The 19,599-nt window shown below is 39.8% G+C and overlaps 1 protein-coding gene across 2 annotated transcripts in view; it reads left to right on the top strand.

The window, feature by feature from the left end:
• MID1 (midline 1) overlaps positions 1-19,599 on the top strand; it is a 166,590-nt gene that overhangs the window by 64,282 nt on the left and 82,709 nt on the right. The gene's annotated exons all lie outside the window — the stretch shown is intronic.

Raw genomic sequence — 19,599 nt, 5'->3', positions numbered from 1 at the left:
ACCCTGATTCCACCACAAAGCAAAGATAAGGATCTTACAGAGTAAGACAGGGAGTAAAGTGATTGAATGGACTTTAAATATTATCCTAAGCAAGCAGGAGCAATTCCATCCATAGCCCTTAAATGTGTATGAAAAAGTGATACAGCAGCCTCTATGCCCAGCTCTGTTAAGGGTTGTTCTTTTTATCACCACAGATTGCTGTTAAGATGTACAGATATGACACTTGATATTGAGTCAACCTTTCAGAATTTGAGAAGAGCTGAAAAAAGAAAAATTTCTTTTTCCTTGTGTCATTAAGTGGCCAAAAAGTATTTTTGCCAATAAAAAGAACTGTATTGATAAACAAAACAAAATAAACTACAGAGGTGCGAACTGATGCTATAACTATGCCTATACGAGACTTTTTGCAGGTCAAAAATTCCCTGCAGAAGTTAATGCCCCTCACATAATGTTAGAATTCTGGCAAAAACTTCTAATGTTAAGCTGTGACTTTTGTTGGGAATAGTGGTAGGAGAACAAATTTGATCTTTGCAGGTTTTTACACCCCTGCTGTGAATTCTGCCCTATGATTAAGCTTCATGTCATCCCCTAGTATGTACTTAGAACTTACACTAAGTTCTACAGTCAGTTCCAAAAAACTGAACAAATATTTCACAAATCTGGGGTAAAGTTTGAGCTTGGAAGCAGTCACCAGAGTAATTTGGTTTAGATTTCCTTGAGAACACTTACTAGGTTTCTAGTAGGGATATAATCTTTTCTGCTTTGGAAAAAGTTAATCCATGAAAAATATGGACAAGACTGAGGATTTGTTATTTATGTATTTATTTTGATTTGTACACATGACTTTTGAAATAGTCCTGGAATTGTCCTTGAAATATAGTGGAATGGATTTGTCTCATAATTCTCTTTTAACCACAAACCAGCAGGACTTCAATAGCTGAGCTGCAACAGGTGTAGATATATCTGATTTTTAAGAACTCTTGTCAGACCCTTCCTACTTTCTCACAGACTGCAGGATCAAATGGCCTTGGGAGTCAGGCTCACTAAAACAGGGCTATTCTAAATGAAATAAAGAACAAATTCCAAAACACATCAGAGCTAATTTGCCATTGTTTTCACTATAAACCATAATGAATCCTCATCAAATAAATGCAGCTGCTATGGTGCTGTATCCAAAATAATGTAATTAAATTGCTGCTTGGGGAATTTTAGAATATAAATTTGGCAGAGACTTGTTACTGGCAAATCGACAGCAAGCAAGTATAGTCTTATCCAGAGAGGTGATCCTGTGTTCTGTCATTCTAAGAACAGAGAGAAGAGAAACAGAACCAAGATGACAAATGGCCAGACCAAAATCTGAAACAAGAAACCACAAGAACTTAAGGCTAATCCAAGCCTTACTGGAAAGTCTATTGGGAAGGAAAGTGGAGGACAGGAAGAGAAACCTTGGATGGTTACATTAGAAAAATTCTTCCCCATGCTCTGTGGTGACAAGGTCACCAAGGAAAGAGGGTCCACCAAAGGGAGCCTGCAGGAACTTTGCCACCTTCAGGGTCAGAAGAGTCACAACCCCTAATCAGGCAAGAGTAGATCTGGGGTATCATTCCCAGAGCTAACTTGTCCTCCTTGCCTTCTCCCCTACAAAAACATTCCCCACCCTACCCTGCTGTCAGTGAATGTGTGGATGTTTGATTGCAATTTAATGACCTCCATCTGGGGGAAAGCAGTGATGTTGGGCAGCTTGGTCTTTTTCATGATGAACTCCCCAGAGCTCCTAGGACCCAGGAAGCACATGGAGGTACAATGCACAGCTCTAACATCTGTAACAGCTTCTGTGATGAACGTGTGCTGAACACACCAACATTGTCTCTGCTTGGGCTGTTCAAGATCAAACAAGCCGTCATTAAAGTGAAAAGAGTTATGATGAAGTGACTAATACAATCATTTTCTTGGCTACAAAATTATAAAACTAAAACCAGGGTCATCCTGTCTCATTAGAAAGCAGGTTTTATTTCTAACTTGTATTAAAACTAACCCAAAATTGAATTGTAATTTCAGGAGAGAGGAATTTGCATTGAGGACAAATCTGAGCCTTTAAATGTTTATGTTTAGTAAGCCTGAGTATGCCCATTCTAATTAAGCATATATGAAATATTGCAACTTAAAGCATACTTTAACAGCTATGTTTCTGTTCCTTTAAATGCTAAACAAATCTCCTGGGATTGTGTTTCCAATATGAATATTTGATATTATGACTTCAGAATTGGATATCCATGAATAGTTAATATTACATGTTCCCAAAGGAGTTACCTAACACTGCAGCTCAGGGACAGCTGACCAGATGAAGCCAACAAAGCCCTTCACATGATCTTCTCTTTTTAATTTTTTTTTTAATTATTATTCTTTAGTGTGTAACAGTTACTGGTAATGTTGCAAAAGCAGCAGCTGCTAGCAGTGCCAGCAGATGTAACTGAAAAAGGGAAGGGAGGGATGGAGGGAACAGGAAAAATTGAGGCTTTGCATGAAAAAAAAAATAAATCATTTGCTAAAGAAATAAAAGTGCAAAGAGATCAAAAGTTGAGATTAAAGACTAGTATGTTCAAGAGTAAAGTTCACAGAATAACTTTGATGTGGAAAGAACATTAAAAAATACTAAAAGCAAAGTTTTCAGAGCCAGGTGGCAATTCCTATTATATGTATGTACTTGGAGAAAAACTGTATTTTGAGGTTTGATATTCTTTCTATGCTAAGGTTTAAAACGAGAAGATAAAATGACCCTGCTGTATCCTTCTGTTGCTCAGCATTGGCCAGTAAACATTCTGTTGGATGGGAATAAAAAATAGTTATTAGAGCTAACATTTGGCCTTAGGTAAATGTTCCAGCAACATAAATCTACTCTAGCAACAGACTGATGTCTCCTGAATTTGAACTGCCAGAAGGGGAAGTGAAAAGAGAAATAGGCAGGCTGGGATTTGTAGGTCAGTCACAAATTTCATGTAATTCAGTTGTTTATGTAGCTTTGCAAACCCAAAGCTGCCTGAGATTTAGAAAAACAAATATTCAAGTCTTCTCAGAGGTTTGCCAAGTAACAGAGTGCTGGCAAACTTAGCAAGAGGCTGAAATCATTTGTTGCCATGTTGTTTCAGCTCACAATAAGCTTTACAGTTATCCTGGATTTCATACATAATGCCTTCATCATTGCTGAAGGCAATTCGGTGCCTCTATCCTCTGCCATACCCCCCAAAAAATGTAGCAGTTGCTTAACAACTGCACTGTGATTTTTTTAGCATTACTGAATGATGACTTCGATTTTGGCCTGTCTGGTCAGGTTAATTGGCTGCTTTAAAGTTCTGCAAAGTCACTGAGAAAATGCTGGCATAATCTGGAGCTTATTGGAAGGATTAGACCGGTCTTATCCTGCAATTTAATCAATAGAGTTGGGTAATGTTTTTAGTGACCACAGATTCATTGCAAATGGGGTTTTGATCCTAAAGCTGTTTCCACTTTTGAGTAAAACCACAGAATTTGTTTGAGGTGAGGAAAAAAACGGCCTGGAGATAAATTCTGTCATGTTACCCCTCTTTTACCCACTAACTCAGGGATTATGGAATTTGATTTTTAACTCGGTGTGAGAGTCTTGGAAACCACACCTCCCTCTGCTAAAAGACAGTGCCTCCAAGGAGAAAATTAGAGGGAATTTGGAGTAGGATCTTCTTTTTCTCTCTTCACAACACTTTGCGTCTTTCACTTGTGAAGGCAAAGGTAGAAAGCGATTCTTCCTCTGACCCTTTGCTCCGTAAACTGCAGTAGCATAGTTTGTCTCCGGTGCCACGCATGGCGTCTCTTGTGCCCTGACATCCAGAGGCGTTAGAATCTGCCATCCCCAGGGCCTGCAGCCTGCTGTCATGGCTGCTTTGGCCTGTGGGGTCCCCTGGAGCACATGGCCTTGACACTCACACCACTACAGAAACAGCTTTAACAGGAGAGGCATTGCTGGCCACATTTGCCCTCCTGCTTGGTTGTCCTAGAGCCTGGAAGTTTCGTCTTTCTTAGAAAAGTGAGAACTGCAGGCCAAGTTCTTTTCCCAGTCCAGGGCAGGGACAGGACCAAGGAAACACAGCCACTTTTTTGCTTCCAGTACTTCAGTTTGGATGCTGACCCAGAAAATCAGTTACAGTCACAGCCCTACATAGTGCAGAGTGAGACAACATTCAGTATAACTGTGGGTATGCCTGGCCTACGTGGAGCTAAGACACCTGCAGAGGCTGTTTTCCATGTGCTACCTTATTTATCCCTCTATAGTCCTGTACTTTCTCCAAAGGGATCTTGTTTTCTATGCAGGTTTATTTAAAATAAAGATGCAGTACACCAAGAGAATACTGATGTTATTTTATTTTTTTTGGCACAGTAGTTCCACAGACTGGTCTTAGATGAAGTTCAGCTAATTTATGTACTAACAATAGTGAGCTGATATTTCCTCTGATACTGAGATTTGGCAGAGGGGACCAGAAGGAAGTGTTTCAATCCAATATATAAGAGAACAACAAAAGGGAAAAAAAGAGACTTCCTCTTTATTATGTGAGGAGAATAATATATTACAAATAATTTCCACCCATTAAAATGCTCTTTTGTTCTTACAGCCTGTTTGGGATTTGTGGTCAGTCCAGTTTGGATCATTGTAATGTCTTTGCAACCTCCCATCTTTGCTTCTTCATATCTATAGCTTGCCTTTGCATGTGTTGCATCTTATCCCAGCTGTTTTACACTCTAAGATCATTAACCAGGACACTTAGTGCTAAATAACAGTGGTCAAGGTTTGGGCTATTCTGGCCCAGGTGTTGTAGCTGGATTTTTGTGATCCTCAAATCCAGTCATTTCTGGATACCTTCATCTTTAATCAACTGATCAGCGCTGATTTAGGGAGAGTACTAGCGGTCCAAGTTGTCTGAACAGGGATATTTAAATCAGCTTTCTGTAATTTTGCAAATCCCAAAGTTAAATCTCAGGTTGAGAAGATTCCCACGGGGTCTGAATTAAAAAACTTTGTGCCATTCTATCAGCTTTTTTGGTGTTCACATGGGTTACAACTCTGATTACTGAATTATATGTTTTTGCTTTACAAATTAATAATAACTCGAGTAGGAAGATGGAAAGATTTTACATTGTTCTTTTTTTTGTACACCACCAGCAACACAGCAGTGTTTCATTAGTTCACGTAAGGGAGGTTTTCTTTACTGGTGCTTCTGTGGCCTGTTCTGTCATACTGGCATTAGGAAACTGTTTCTTAGTACCATGTCCCCGCAAGAGTTACTTCAGCCTTAGAGCACTGAGGGGCTTCTGTTTGTGAACCACACAGTATAGAAGAGCTGAATTGCTCAAATGCTTCTGCATCGGAGGCATGCCATAAAGCCTGATGTGCATCTGGTTTAGAAACCCCAGGGCAGTGTGCAGTTAAACGGCAGAAGGAAACAGGAGAGACACTGCCAGGTCCTGTGGAACCCAACACCATGTTTCCCAATGTAGCAGAGAAGGAGAGTGAGATATTTGGATGCCAGGGTTTTCAAAACAGCCAAGAAATGGCAGTAAGTTCTGTGATGCCTTGGGAAAGGGCTTATTTCTAAGCAGATTTTTGATAGCTTTAGGACATAGTCAAGCAATAAATGCCAAAACACTGCTGCTCTCTTCTGCACTCTCGTGTTGGCTGCAGCTAAAATCCAGAAGCCTGGAGGTTTGTTTAACAGCCTATGGAGTGCAGTCCTGGAAATTAAAATTATCCAGGAAAAAAGGAATATGGAAAAAATTGTGTTTCTGGTTTGTGCAAAATTTTGATTGAATTCCTCTTCATTAAAACTAACTGCTATCATAATGAACCTCTCCTTCTGAGAAGCACTGAGGTTTAAGTTCTACAAGGACTCCCACCCAAAATGTTACTTTCTATTGCTTTGTTCTTACTTAAGTAAAAAATTTAAATACTGCAAAGTTGCAATCACAGAATAAAGTTAGAATGGGCAATTTTTTTCCCCCATAGTTATTCTTTGTGAGCCAGAGGTCCCTTCCCAATGAGGGATATTCTGTTTTAAGTTAATGCTTTTTGCAAGATACAGATACTGACACTCTAGTAGACAGCTGATGGCATTTATCAATTTCTGGAAAAAAAGTCTTTACTAGTTTAAGTGCAATTTCTTGATTATGAACAAGCTGCAGTACTAATTTGTCCCCAGCTTTTCAGCTGAGTTTAGCTTGACACAGCTTTCCTGTGTCGGTCCTGAATCAAATCAGAAGGATGTTTTCTGTTAGCCTTGTCCATTCCACTTCATGGGAGAGATGGACTCAGGAAACCTACTGTGATTCCCTGATTCTGGTTAACTGAAGTTCAGCAGCATTCACTGTTAGGATAGATATTTCACATTCTTATCCCTGGTAAATTTGTTACAAAAAAGCTTCCATACACCCAGGTTTTTTGAGGCGAGTCCTCTCCTTCTGGATTGTGCAAGTTTTAAAGGCTGTAAAAAAGTGCCCAGAATTTCCAAATGGTAGCTCTAGAGTCACACATTTCTAATTTGCCTGCTCTTCATCTGGAATCCTAAACATCTTTGAGATTCCAGCAATCACCACCCAGGTACATGCACACTGCTCTTTACCTGCGCACAGGAATTCTGATGCTGTCAGGACATCCCAGCCTTCCCCAACACACACTATATTATATATTCACTTTCAGCTGCATAATAAACCTTCAGAAGGTCCCTGGAAAGGGTCACACAGTGCCCAGATGGCCTTTGCAGCCCCAGCAATTCTGTATGGCCTTAATACCTCAGTTCTATTGAACGGAGCAAATATTCACAGCCTTTCAATCAGGAAATCTTGCCCAGCAATAACAGAGTTCTCTTCTTATGTAACCCAGGCTCCTGCCTCCCTGGATGATCCCCATGATGGTAAACAGGTGGAAGCAAAACCACCAACAACTTTCTAACTACAAAGAGGTTTTCACATAGTGAAAATGCTCCATTTTACTTTTGCTGACCTACTTAATACTGTGTGTTGATGCTTCACTAGAAAATCTGGTCCTGTTGGGGAAATACCCTCTAGTGAGTATTTAAAGTTGATATAGATGCCCTGCAAGCATATTTGCTATATCAGTCTTGAAGGGGAAAGAATGACTGTGTGGTGCAAGGAAATCTGTCACTAGGATATTGTGCATTTGATCTTTATGTCATTCTTTCTTTCTCCATTTCATTCTTCTCTGCTTTCTTTATTTTGTTCAGTTCATTTATTTCATTCATGAACTAGTAGCCTGTGGAGTTACAGTGGGAATAGTTAGGAAATACATCCTGTCTTTCTGCTGATAATTCCAATTCAAGGAATTGGAAGACTGTTTCCGTAGGAATTTGGATTTCTGGAATGAGTTCTTCTTATATCTACTTATTTTTGGTCATAGCGTCATAAGAGATAAAAAATAAGTCAGTGTGTACTTTAAAGAAAAAAAATCAGTGTCTCTTGAAGACTTTTTTTTTTTTTTACTTCTGAGACAGTATTCTTTCCTCCTGAATTAAGATATTACCCAACTACTTTTATTTTGAAGTACATATTCACAGTTCTTTTGAGTATACTAAAGCATTTTTTTCTTTCAAACTTCGTGTGAAAAGAGGGTAATCACTATGTTTTTAAAATTCATGATTCTGATACATTTTAAGATGTTTCCAAGGCAGATGGGCTGTTAGTTAATTGACTAACCATGAACATCAGGGTTCATGATCTTGTTAGATGTTGATCTCTCTGAGCATTATAATTTGCTATTTGACTGAATGGCTGCCTATTTTGGTAACATACAAATTAATTGGTGAAAGTTCTTTGTTTAATTTAATTTAATAATATACAAGTATTTCAAGACATATTTTACTCAATTTGTAAAAAATATTATAAAGGAGAGAGGGAATACAAATCAGCACAGAAAATATGTAAGAAAAGAAAAGGTAAGTAAAAGCTGTGTGAAGACCCCAATCCTGTAAGTGGAAACCTTGCTGTTGATTTAAATGGGAGCAGGAACTTGCCCTTTAGCAGAATGACTGCTTACAAGATATGGCAGTGTCATTACGTAAAATGGTTTTGTGTATTTGCTATATTTTTTTCACATCACGGAAAACACCCAAGAGCTAAAGACCCCCAGGCTAGCATTTAATGTCTAAAATAAGTTTAGTAAACCTCTTATTTTTATTGGCAACCTGCAGTCTGTGTTGCAGCTTCCATTCTGCTGTCAAAAAAAAGTCTTTAGTGAGGTAAAACATGAGCTTTTTACATCTGGGGACTTGGCAGAGGATGAACACTGGAGTCTCAGTTCAGCATCTGATGTACAATAGGTGATTTCACAAAGCACCTTTGCAATTTGGCAGCCTTGTTTGCAAGAGACCTCAGGATTAAATGAGCCTATAGTGAATTACTTAACATTACCCCATAGAAACCTTCCTCTGTAGGTCAAACCTGGAGTTAATTCATGAAAAGTACTGTAATTTCTTCTTTCTGTGCTGTTCTGGGCCTCAGAGTAGAGCAGGAGACACCTAGCTCAACTCAGTACCTACTTCAGCCTTTAGGTATTGGTGTGAAATGTATTTACAGCACTGGAATACACTGAAGAACTCAGTGAACATAGATTTAACACTCAATGAAAGACTTAAAAAATTTTTTTCACCTAAAAAAAAGATTTATCCAGAATCACCATATTAAATCTTCCTGTAAATACTGTGGACTGTGTTTAGAGAATTAGAATTAATATTACCCTTGTTCTTTCTGCTGGGGTTGTAACGCCTTACAAAGTACCATTCAGTTTTTAACATACATTTTTAGGCATGTGCTTCAGTTTCTGTACCCGACTCTTTTGAGGTTGGTGGTTGAGCTGCAAGAGGCAGTGAGAAGGCTGTGTGGCATCAGGGAGGCTGAGAGGGAGTTACCTGGCTTGTTCTAACCACAGTCTGCAGTAGACCACAGCCCATGGCCAAACAGCCAAAAGCTACCACCCCCCACCCCCTAGCACACACAGAAGGGAGGGGGGCCAATAATGCAGAAAAAGAGAAGCTTGCAATGGCAGTGAACAGCAGGAGGAAGAAAGGCTGAAGCCTGAGGTGCTATTGCAGAACTGCTTCACCCCTCTGCACACTGAGGGTCTTTCCTCACATCAGGAGAGGTGCTGGAGCCGGGTAAGGCAGCCTGATCTGCTCCCCTTATAACAACCAGTGCAACTAAGGAAAGGCAACAGGTGATAGTAGTAGGGCAGGTGTCCTCTGAGAGGTACAGAGGCACCCATTTGCCAACCTGATGCACTCTCTGGAGACGTGCACTGCTTACCAGGAGCTCTTGTCAGGGATGTCACTGAAAGACTGCCAAGCCTCATACAGTCCACTGACTATTGTCCACTGCTGGTGTTTAATGTGGGCACCGGTGATGCAGCCAGGAGCAGTCTGAGTACTATCAAGAAGGATTACAGAGCCCTGAGAGCAGCAGTAAGGGACTCTAAAGCGGACATAGTTTGTTCATCAGTTCTCCCAGTCAAAAGGAAGGGGTTTGAAAGGGCCAGTCAAATCCGGTGAATCAACAAATGGTTACAGGACTGGTGCCACTGGTCAGGGGTTCAGCTTCCTTTGAGACATGGGACTTGCTTTGAGAAACCTGGTCTACTGGGGGCTGATGGGGTCCACCTGTCAGAGAAGAGGAAGAGCATCTTTGGTCAAAGGCTTGCCAAGCTGGTGAAAAGGGCTTTAAACTTAAGTTGCTGGGAAAGGGAAACCTTAATCCATCCCACTCCTACCGATTTGATGCCAGTGCCAGTAATAGATGCCCAGACTCTGGAGAAGGATCACAGGTCAGCTTGAGAGCAGCTGAAGAGAAGCACAAAGGAATTCCAGCCACTCCAGCCAGTAAGTCATCTTCATCAGGGGCCCCGCTTAAATGCCTCTATGCAAACACATATAGCATGGGGAATAAACAAAAGGAGCTAGAGACATGCGCATGCCTGCAGGGCATCTTACTGGCGTCATGGAGTTGTGGTGTGATGGCTCCTATGACTGGAGCGTTGGGATGGAAGGATACAGGCTTTTTAAGAAGGACAGGCAGGGGACATGTCAGCCTTTATGTCAATGACCAGCTGAAGTGCATGGAGCTCTGTCTGAGGATGGATGAGGAGCTGACTGAGAGTTTATGGGTCAGGATTAAAGGGAGGGCAAGGACAGGTGACCTTATAGTGAGGGTCTGTTACTGGCGACCTGACCAGGAAGACCAAGCAGATGAGGTCCTCTATAGACAGATAGGAGCAGCCTCACATTCACAAGCCCTAGTCCTCATGGGGGACTTCAAACACCCCCATATCTGTTGGAGGGACAACACAGCAGGGCATAAGCAAGCCAGGAGGTTCCTGTGATATGGAGAAATAGTGTGAAATGGGGACAACGGACATCGATTGTGATTGTATATGTCTGCCCAGGAATGTGGGTATGGTGACTAGTCATGGGTGTGATGTCTGGTCACAGAGGCACACAGCTTTGAGGAGACGCCTACAGTTTTGAGGAGACACCTGCCCTTCTTCCTCTAACAAAGGGGCTATTTAAAAAAGAATGAGAAAAGTATGAGAGACATTTCAATGTTATCTAGAGGAAGGGAGGGCTAAGTCTTCTTGCTGGAGAAGTTCAGATGGTCACAAGGACATGAATCACCTACAAACCTGCAAGACCACCACATTCCAGGCAAAGGACTGATAAGCTAATTAACATACAAAGTGAGAGTAAGCGGGTTTAGGTAACGAATATGTATAGGTGTTAATTGAATATTCATTTGTTTTATTGTATAAATGTGAGATGGTTCGTCACTTTGGGCATGCACGCTTGTGGAGGAGCGATCCCCCGTGCATCTGCGTGCAATAAACATACCTACTTTATAACTTTCGAGTTATAGAGTCTAATTCCGTACGTCACGTGGAATGCATTGATGATAACTTCCTTCTCCAAGTGACAGAGGAACCAACAAGGAGTGGTGCTATGCTGGACCTTGTTCTCACCAAGAAGGGATTGGTGGGGAATGTGAAGCTCAAGGGCAACCTTGGCTACAGTGACCATGAAATGGTGGAGTTCAAGATCCTTAGGGATGCAAGGAGGGTGAACAACAAGCTCCCTACCCTGGACTTTGGGAGAGCATAGCCTGCCCTCTTTAGGGTTCTGCTTGGTAGAGTACCATGGGATAAAGCCCTGGAGGGAAGAGGGGCCCAAGAAACCTGGTTAGTATTCAAGGATCACCTCCCCCAAGCTCAGGAGTGATGCACCCCAGCAAAAAGGAAGTCAGGCAGAAATGTCAGTAGGCCTGTATGGATGAACAAGGAGCTCCTGGGCAAACTCAAACACAAAAAGGAAGCCTACAGAAGGTGGAAGCAAGGACAGGTAGCCTGGGAGAAATACAGAGAATTGTCCAAGCAGCCAGGGATCACGTTAGGAAAGCTAAAGCCCTGATAGAATTAAATCTGACCAGGGACATCAAGGGCAACAAGGAAAGCTTCTATAGGTATGTCAGTGATAAAAGGAAGACTAGGGAAAATGTGGGCCCTCTCCAGAAGGAAATGGAAGACATGGTCACCCAGGACATGGAGAAGGCTGAGGTATTCAATGACTTTTTTGCTTCAGCCTTCACCAGCAAGTGCTCCAGCCGCACCACACAAGTTGCAAAAGGCAAAGGCAGGGACTGAGAGAATGAACTGCCAGCTGTAAGAGAAGATCAGGTTTGAGACCATTTAAGGAACCTAAAGGTGCACAAGTCCATGGGACCTGATGAGATGCATCCAAGGGTCCTGAGGGAACTGGCAGATGAAGTGGCTAAGCCATAGTTGAGAAATTGTGCCAGTCTAGTGGCATTCTCACTAACTGGAAAAAAGGAAACAATCCCCATTTTTAAAAGGGAAAAAAGGAAGACCCAGGGAACTACAGGCCAGTCAGTCACCCATATAATGCAATCGCCACAGTGGAGGGAAGGCATGACATCAGAGGGATCCTGACAGGACTGGGAGGTGAGCCTATGCAAACCTCATGAAGTTCAACAAGGGCAAGCATGAAGTCCTGCATATGAGTTGGGGCAATCCCAAGCAAAAATACAGGTGGGTGGAGAATGGATTGAGAACAGCCCTGCAGAGAAGGACTTGGGGTTATTGGTTCATGAGAAGCTCAACATGGCCCAGCAATGTGTACTTGCAACCCAGAAAGCCAACCAAAGCCTGGGCTGTGTCAAAAGAAGCGTGGCCAGCAGGTTCAGGAAGGTAATTCTGCCCCTCTGCTCTTATGAGACCCCACCTGGAGTACAGTGTTCAGCACTTGGGCCCCCAGCATAAGAAGGACATGAACCTGTTGGAGTGAGTCTAGAGAAGGGCCACAAAGACGATCAGAGGGCTGGAGCACCTCTCCTATGAAGAGAGGCTGAGAGAGTTGGGGTTGTTCAGCCTGGAGAAGAGAAGGCTCTAGGGACACCTTATTATAGCAGCCTTCCAGTACCAAAAGGGGGGCTACAGGAAAGCTGGAGAGGGACTTTTTACAAGGGCATGTAGCGATAGTACGAGGGGGAATGGCTTTAAACTGAAAGAAGGTAGATTTAGATTACATTTAAGGAAGACTTTGGTTTTTTTTTTATGATAAGGGTGGTAAGACCCTGTAACAGGTTGCCCAGAGAAGCTGTGGATGCCCCATCCCTGGAATTTTTCAAGGCCAGGTTGGATGGGGCTTAGAGCAGCCTGGTCTAGTGGAAGGTGTCCCTGGCCATGGCAGGGAGGTTGGAACTAGATGATCTTTGATGTCCCTTCCAACCCAAACCATTTTATGATTCTGTGATCCTGCAAACGTTGTTCTGTGATAGCAGGCCTGATTCAGTGTTTGTTGGTGTCAGTGTAAAGACCCTAGATGACTTTGGAAGCTGCTGCACAAGTACCACAGGGAATAAATGGCTAAATCCATGAAAAATTTACTGGGATTAATCTGGGTTTTTTGTCTGCATCTTGAGTAGTAAAGTCTCAAGTGAGTTCCAAGGAGTCAAACCGTGTATGAATTATTTAAGAGCACTGCAGCAAAACCCATGTGCTTTGACTGAGCACTTAGCCAAGCAATTAAATGCCCAAGTACCATGAACATTGCCCTGTGAATTAAGTATCTGACTGCTATTTATTGATTAACTCCTCTACAAGCCCTAATAATATCATTGTATACTATTTTTCTCATATATTTCTCATCTTTCTGTGCAAAATATGTCTGGAAACCTTTAAAATACTGGGGTTTTCTAATATACATTTTTTTGTTTGGTTTGGAGAAAAAAATACTCACTTTTTCAGATTACTCCTTTCTATTTGCTGTTGGCTGTTTGATTTAAAGTTTACAAAGCTCAGATCATGTCTCTGGTTTTGTAAAGATCCATGGGTACTTTTACCATATATAGGTGATGGAGGGTCTAATTCTAAGATTAGCTCTTTGTATGAAAGGTTCTACAAGGGACCATGAAGCATTATGTATTACTAAATTCATGTGTATAATTGCCTGCAGGATTGTGGTCTCATATGTGAATTTTTCAGTTCAGGCATGTTTGATGGAAATGTTGCACCTAATTTTTAGTTCAGTTCTACTTAATTATCCTTGTAATCTGACTGAGATATAAGAAGGTCAATTGACTTTCACAAGGTTCATGGGATTCTTTGACTCAGTTCCTCAGCAGCCAGACTGGGTGACCCCCCCCTTATTTGACACTCATGTCTTTCACAAGTTATAGAAGACCTTTGCTTTAAGACTCTTAGAGATGAATGTTTACTAGCAGTATTTGTTTGATAGGCCCATAATTATTTCATGTATCATTTTACACTGCTTTTTTACAATGTGGAAACCTTCAGGATTATAGTTAATTCAAGACACAGTGAAACAAAGGCTGTGTTTTCAAATAAAGTCAACTTTTCTAAATACATGCATTGAATAAATTGTGGCATTTATCTTGGCCTGGGCTAGGGGTAACGGGAAGTTGTTTATTCTGTCCTTATGGGTAACCTGCCCCTTCAATGTGCTTAGGTTCCATAAGGTGGGATAATTCTGATGGGACTTCTACCTGGAAGAGGTCACAGCAGTTCATTTTTCTCACAAATAAAAATTATCCTGCATTTGATAGTAGCATTTGGAACGGGACTAGCTTTTAAAAACTGCACATATTATCTCAAAGCTTTTAAGAAGGAAGAGGCATGAACATAAAAAAACAATATAGTGTATCAGCCTCGTGTAATGGAAATATATGATACATAGAGATCTGTTGCTATCTGCAGGTGTACTACTTGCAAAAGTAAGGGTCACTCATATAAGGGCTTATGAGATAAAGTCCAGGGTGGCCATTATCAACACAGTAAGCAGAATTGTTAAATACTATTATTTTCCAGGAATTCCTCCAACCAGCATTTTTTTACCATAGTACAAGAATCAACAAACTTAAAGCATCCTTTTTTCTTTGGCATATTTTCCACTACCTGCTAAAGCTACACAGACATGGTAAAAAAAAAAAAAAAAAAAAAAAAAAGAACATATTCTTAAATGTAGAGCTGCATAAAGCAGGACAAAGTGACTTTAAAAATTAAAGTAAAACTAGAAGAGTCTATTTTTTTATTCTCTAAATTTCTTGCTATCCTAGGTTAAATAAAAATTATTGAATCTTTAACATTGTCTGGCCTGTGATCCATTTAAAGCATTACAGCTAGCATTATTGTATCTTGTAAGTCACCATTGCAAAGCAGAGGTGTAGAATGTTCCAAATGTATAAACAACCTGAAAACCAGAGGTGCAGCCTGTTACTGCTAGCTGTGATGTTATTTGTTCTTGTGAGTCACCAATCCAAGGTTGCAGTAGAGATCACTGAGATCATGCAGGTTTTGTATTGCACAGTGGATTGCACCCAAAAATCAGCTCTTTCAGTCATTGGGCTAGAATTAGTCTTGGAGAATTTTGGAGACTGAAAATTATTTTGGACATTATGACAGGTATAGCTATGATCTTTTGATTTTTGTCCAGAATTTTTAATTTAGATTCTTTATCTAAACTTTTGAGTTAAGGTACTAGTGGAACTAGGCAGGATGAAGGAAAAGCTTTGTTGGAAATTTACAAAAAACAGAGCGTGAAGTGAAAGCAACATGACACTGCAGAACACCACAAACATTCTTTCATCACTTCTATTGTGCTCTCTTCCCTTGAAACACTTCAAAACCCTATCTACTCCCACACTTTCTGTAAGTGTACCCTTGGTTTAAAGTGGGAACAGAAAGCATTGTGTTCGCTTCGCCCACAGCTGTTGCCAAGCCTTGAGGTGGAACCTAGGGTTTTTTCTCCTGTCAATGGTCAAGTACAAGTATTGTGTTCGTATTCTAACAAGTAAACAATGCTGCCTCAAGTAACTAAAACAAAATTTCTCAATTCCTATCTAGGTTTCAGATTTGGATTACCTATTTTGTTCTAAATGTTTCAATGTTTATTGTGAACAAGGAAGCCGAACAAATGTTTTGGTTTTAATTGTGTTAGATAAAAGTATCTTAAAAGTCTGACAAAGCATTATGTCCTGATGAAACAAATAGAGCTATCTGAAACTTCACAAATAATGAATGCTGTGGTGTAACTTCAAATAGAAAATTTCAGTATAGGCACAGGCGGATCAGATCAGGTTTATCTTTGATCAAGAGCCAAAAGCAGCAAGAAAATAAAGATAGTTACTTTGTGTTCTTTTACTTTCATAAAGAACATGAGATAAGCATTGGAAACAGTTATTATTTATGTTAACCAGGGAATTCATTATTAAATTACTTTTCTCTAAAACAAAGCTAAGACTGAACAAAATAAAATTGTATACTCTCCTTAATCCTTACTCTTAATATTTAAAAAAAGTATCTTCCATAATCTGCTAATACTCTATTCCATTCTTCAGTCTGCAAGAAATAATATTTATGTTAAATATATCTTATGACTGGGCATAAAGCCACTTTTAATGCTGTAATTCACTTCCACAGTTCTTGACCATTTCAGAACCAGTAACTGAATCTTCTGTCACTTATACACATTATAGGTCACAAAGATTCAATTTCCATTCCATGTAAACTTTCAAATACAGAAATTGAGGGTTTGGTTTGGCGCTTTCCTCTCCTCCCCCCCCCCTTAATTAAGTCATTCCAGTCTGTGTTGCAAAGAAAAGAGCTAATCAAAAGGTGAACCCTACCTATCTTTCCAGAACTCCTACCTATCTTTCCAGAACTGTTACTACAGAGATCTGTGCATATCAGGTTGATAGGATTGTGTATGGGATTGGGAGCAGGTATAATTAGAAATTTGGGAATGAACTTTCTATTGCTGTTTTTTGTAATGTTGGTATATATTTATATCTATTTTTAATAAAATGTCTGCAGAGAGAGCCTTCACTTGAGGGAAAGAGCAAAGGAGAACCATCTCAGAATAACCTTTGTATTCTTCAGTAATGATTAGGAAGAACTCCCTGTTGGAAGTTCATAATTGTTTCTATAACTGAACATATATTTAAGGGGGGACTTTGTGAAAAAGGAACTGCATACTCCAGTCATAGGTAGGCTGCTAACTGACATTTAAGACAACTTGTACAAATCAATAATATGGGATACCAAAGTTCAAGTATATGTTCAACATAATATATAATTCTCTATAAAAACTGAAATCACAGCAGGAACATGGACCTCACACACTACCATATTCATACATTATGAGAAAAGTGCTCTGCAATTCAGGAAAGAAAACATAATTCCTTATATATGCAGCTATGTTGAAAGAGTCATCTTGGGACCAGAAGGAAATGTAGAAGTTAAAGCCTACTTTTTTGCTTATCTTGTGAAGTTTCTGACAGTTATCTTTCTACCATCATTCTTACAAAGCTCTACAGTCTTCATTCATTTTTTGCTAGAATACATTCACGCAGCTGTGGTTTTCCTCATACACGTTTCCCGCCCTGTGCTCCCACACTTTCTTTTGTTCTTTAAACCACAGTGACTTCCTTTCTCAATAGCAGCAATGATTTCCTTGTCCCCATCTCTCTACTGCTCTCTTTAAAACTTTTCCTCAGAGAATATGCATCTAAGAAAATAATTTTTAAGATTATTGATACTCTGACCTTTAATGACATTTGTAGGCCTTGACGTCTTTCTCTGAAAGTTGTATCTTGGCATCCTGTACGCCTAGGCGGTACTTCTCATCAGCATGCTTGCTTTAGCTTATTGCTGTTGAGATCAGTCAGAAACAGGCTCTGAGGGGGAAGGAGCTGGGGAGAAACAAACACAGCTTGAAATAAAAATTGCTGGAGCCTGGAGAAAATCAGCCAGTTGCATGGGTTGAATAATGTGCATTCACAGAAGTTATTTAATCTTGTCAAGGTATTTTTGACCACCGACAAACACATGCATATATGCGTGTATGTGTATACACACATACATGAGTATACTTTTTATATATGTATATGTGTGTGTGTGTACATATGCATTTGTCTAAAATAATGGTTTCAGGCTGGCTGAAGTTTTTAATGTCTTCAGCCCTTCATTTCCTGAAAGAGCTGCTCACATGCTCATGTCTTTGTTTGTCAGTATGCTGATCATTCCCCGTATAGGCTCCTACTCTTGCCTCCTCATCAATGTTTGATTCCAGCCTCACTGTACTCCTCTACATTGACAAGGTACTACTGTCAAAATTGTATGTCCCAGCCATTGCTTCAGCTGTGTTACTTTGCCATCACTTTAGTATCCTTCTGTTTTGATGTCCCCTGAACAGCAGCTTCCCAGGGTTCCTTTGAACAGCCTACACGGTGGTACACTTTTGCTGCATGCCCTATATCTTCCCTCTTGTTCTCATTGTCTCAGTGCTGCCATTTTCCAAATACACATCCATTTCTCCCATTTAGTCCTCTTATCTAGAGAAGAGTTCAGTGATTCAAGGCAAGGTCACTTCAGGCTTTAAGACAGCAATTCCAAAGCAGTAAAGTCTGTATTTTTGATTGTTCAGAATGTCATATGTGAAGGAATTAAAAAAATAATGGTAATAAAATGTTGTTTGGTTTGTTGTTTTTTTTTAATGGTAGGATCTTTGCTTGTAGTGTTTACTTTTGGGTGGGGACTAGATTTTTGTCTTACATTTATGCAGTATCTAGCAGAGCAGTTCTGATGTGTGACAGGGCTCTGCAGCAGAAGACAGAAAAATTGCTTTATTGTGGGTATTTCAAAAGTACTGACTAATTCACTTTTAATCTTGGATCTATTCTATAACAATATAGTAAGTATTAAAAACTGCAGGGAAAAGAATTATATGTTAGTTTCATGATTTTTTAACTTATAAACATTTTGGACAGTTCTCTAATAATAAATTATTGTTTTTAAAGCATACTCTAATATTTACGTATAAAGTTTATAAACTAGTTTAATTTTTACTAACTGTGACTTATCAGTAATCAATTAGTCATCTGTGGGTTATGGATAATTATCACTATTTAAGTTCTAGTCCAAATTCTCTAACATGTAAACAAGGCAGTATTTGAGCAAGTGTCTCTGGAGGGAATGTTTCAGTGCTAAGCTCTGCCTTTAATTACTGTGAATTTTGTTTCAACTTCACCATTATTCACTAGTGACATTTTATTTACAGATAAATGTCTCATGCACTGAAGAAGGAAAGGGTTTCTAGCAGGCTTAAAATTCAGTGTTTTGTCCTTTCGTCTCTGTTGATAATTAGTATATTAACAAATTGTCTGAATATTGCTTTATTTCTCATGTTAGTTTTTTTGAAATTTGAAGCCTCACATCAATCTTTGCATGTTGTAGAAGTGGTGTAGTTCAGATGTGTTCCTAGTGCTGGAACTGTCTGCATAATTACAAAGGAGCTTAAAGGTGAACACATACTTATGCAGCTTAATGAATTCCAGCCTAAGTCCTCTGAACCATTCCAAGAGGAGAGAAAAAGGCTTCCTTCCCTCAACGCAAACGTAGAACTATCATTGCAAATGGCAAAGTCTCCCTACCTAGATATGATGGATTAGCTGAGGGCTTGGTGTTATTCTTTGGAAGAAATTAGCTAAAGAACAGCTCTTTAGGATAGACCAGTTCTTGGGAAGCTTCTTAAAAAGTTTAGAGGAAATGTGCCAGTCTATAGATCTAACTGCATGAATTTTATAATTTAGATCTTTCTCATTAATTTAGACACTTTCCCCAAACTTGACAGTGACAAAAAATATTGCAAACATGAATGTAAAACTCTGATAATACAACAGATGTGCTAAAAATTCAAAGCTGTGTTCACTGTAATAATTGACTATCTTCTCCAGGCTGTGGACTATACTTTTACTTTTCCTGTTACAGCTAATGATATTGCAGTAGTATATTGCAATATAGTATACCATGTAATAATGTGTATAGTATCATATGTGGTTTAGTATTCTACATAATGACATATAGTAGTACCCTGCAGTATTGCTGAAGATACAACCGGTATTATTGTAGCACTTTCCAGCTGAGGTTGATAGTATGCTTTCTGCTTTGAGAGTGGTGGATCCTTAAGAATTTAGGCAAGAATTTATTCC

The sequence above is a fragment of the Falco peregrinus genome, chromosome 4 (assembly GCF_023634155.1).
Source record: "Falco peregrinus isolate bFalPer1 chromosome 4, bFalPer1.pri, whole genome shotgun sequence".
Lineage (NCBI taxonomy): Eukaryota > Metazoa > Chordata > Aves > Falconiformes > Falconidae > Falco > Falco peregrinus.
The sequence above is the reverse complement of the archived record's forward strand: the minus strand, read 5'-3'. Positions and strand labels throughout refer to the sequence as shown.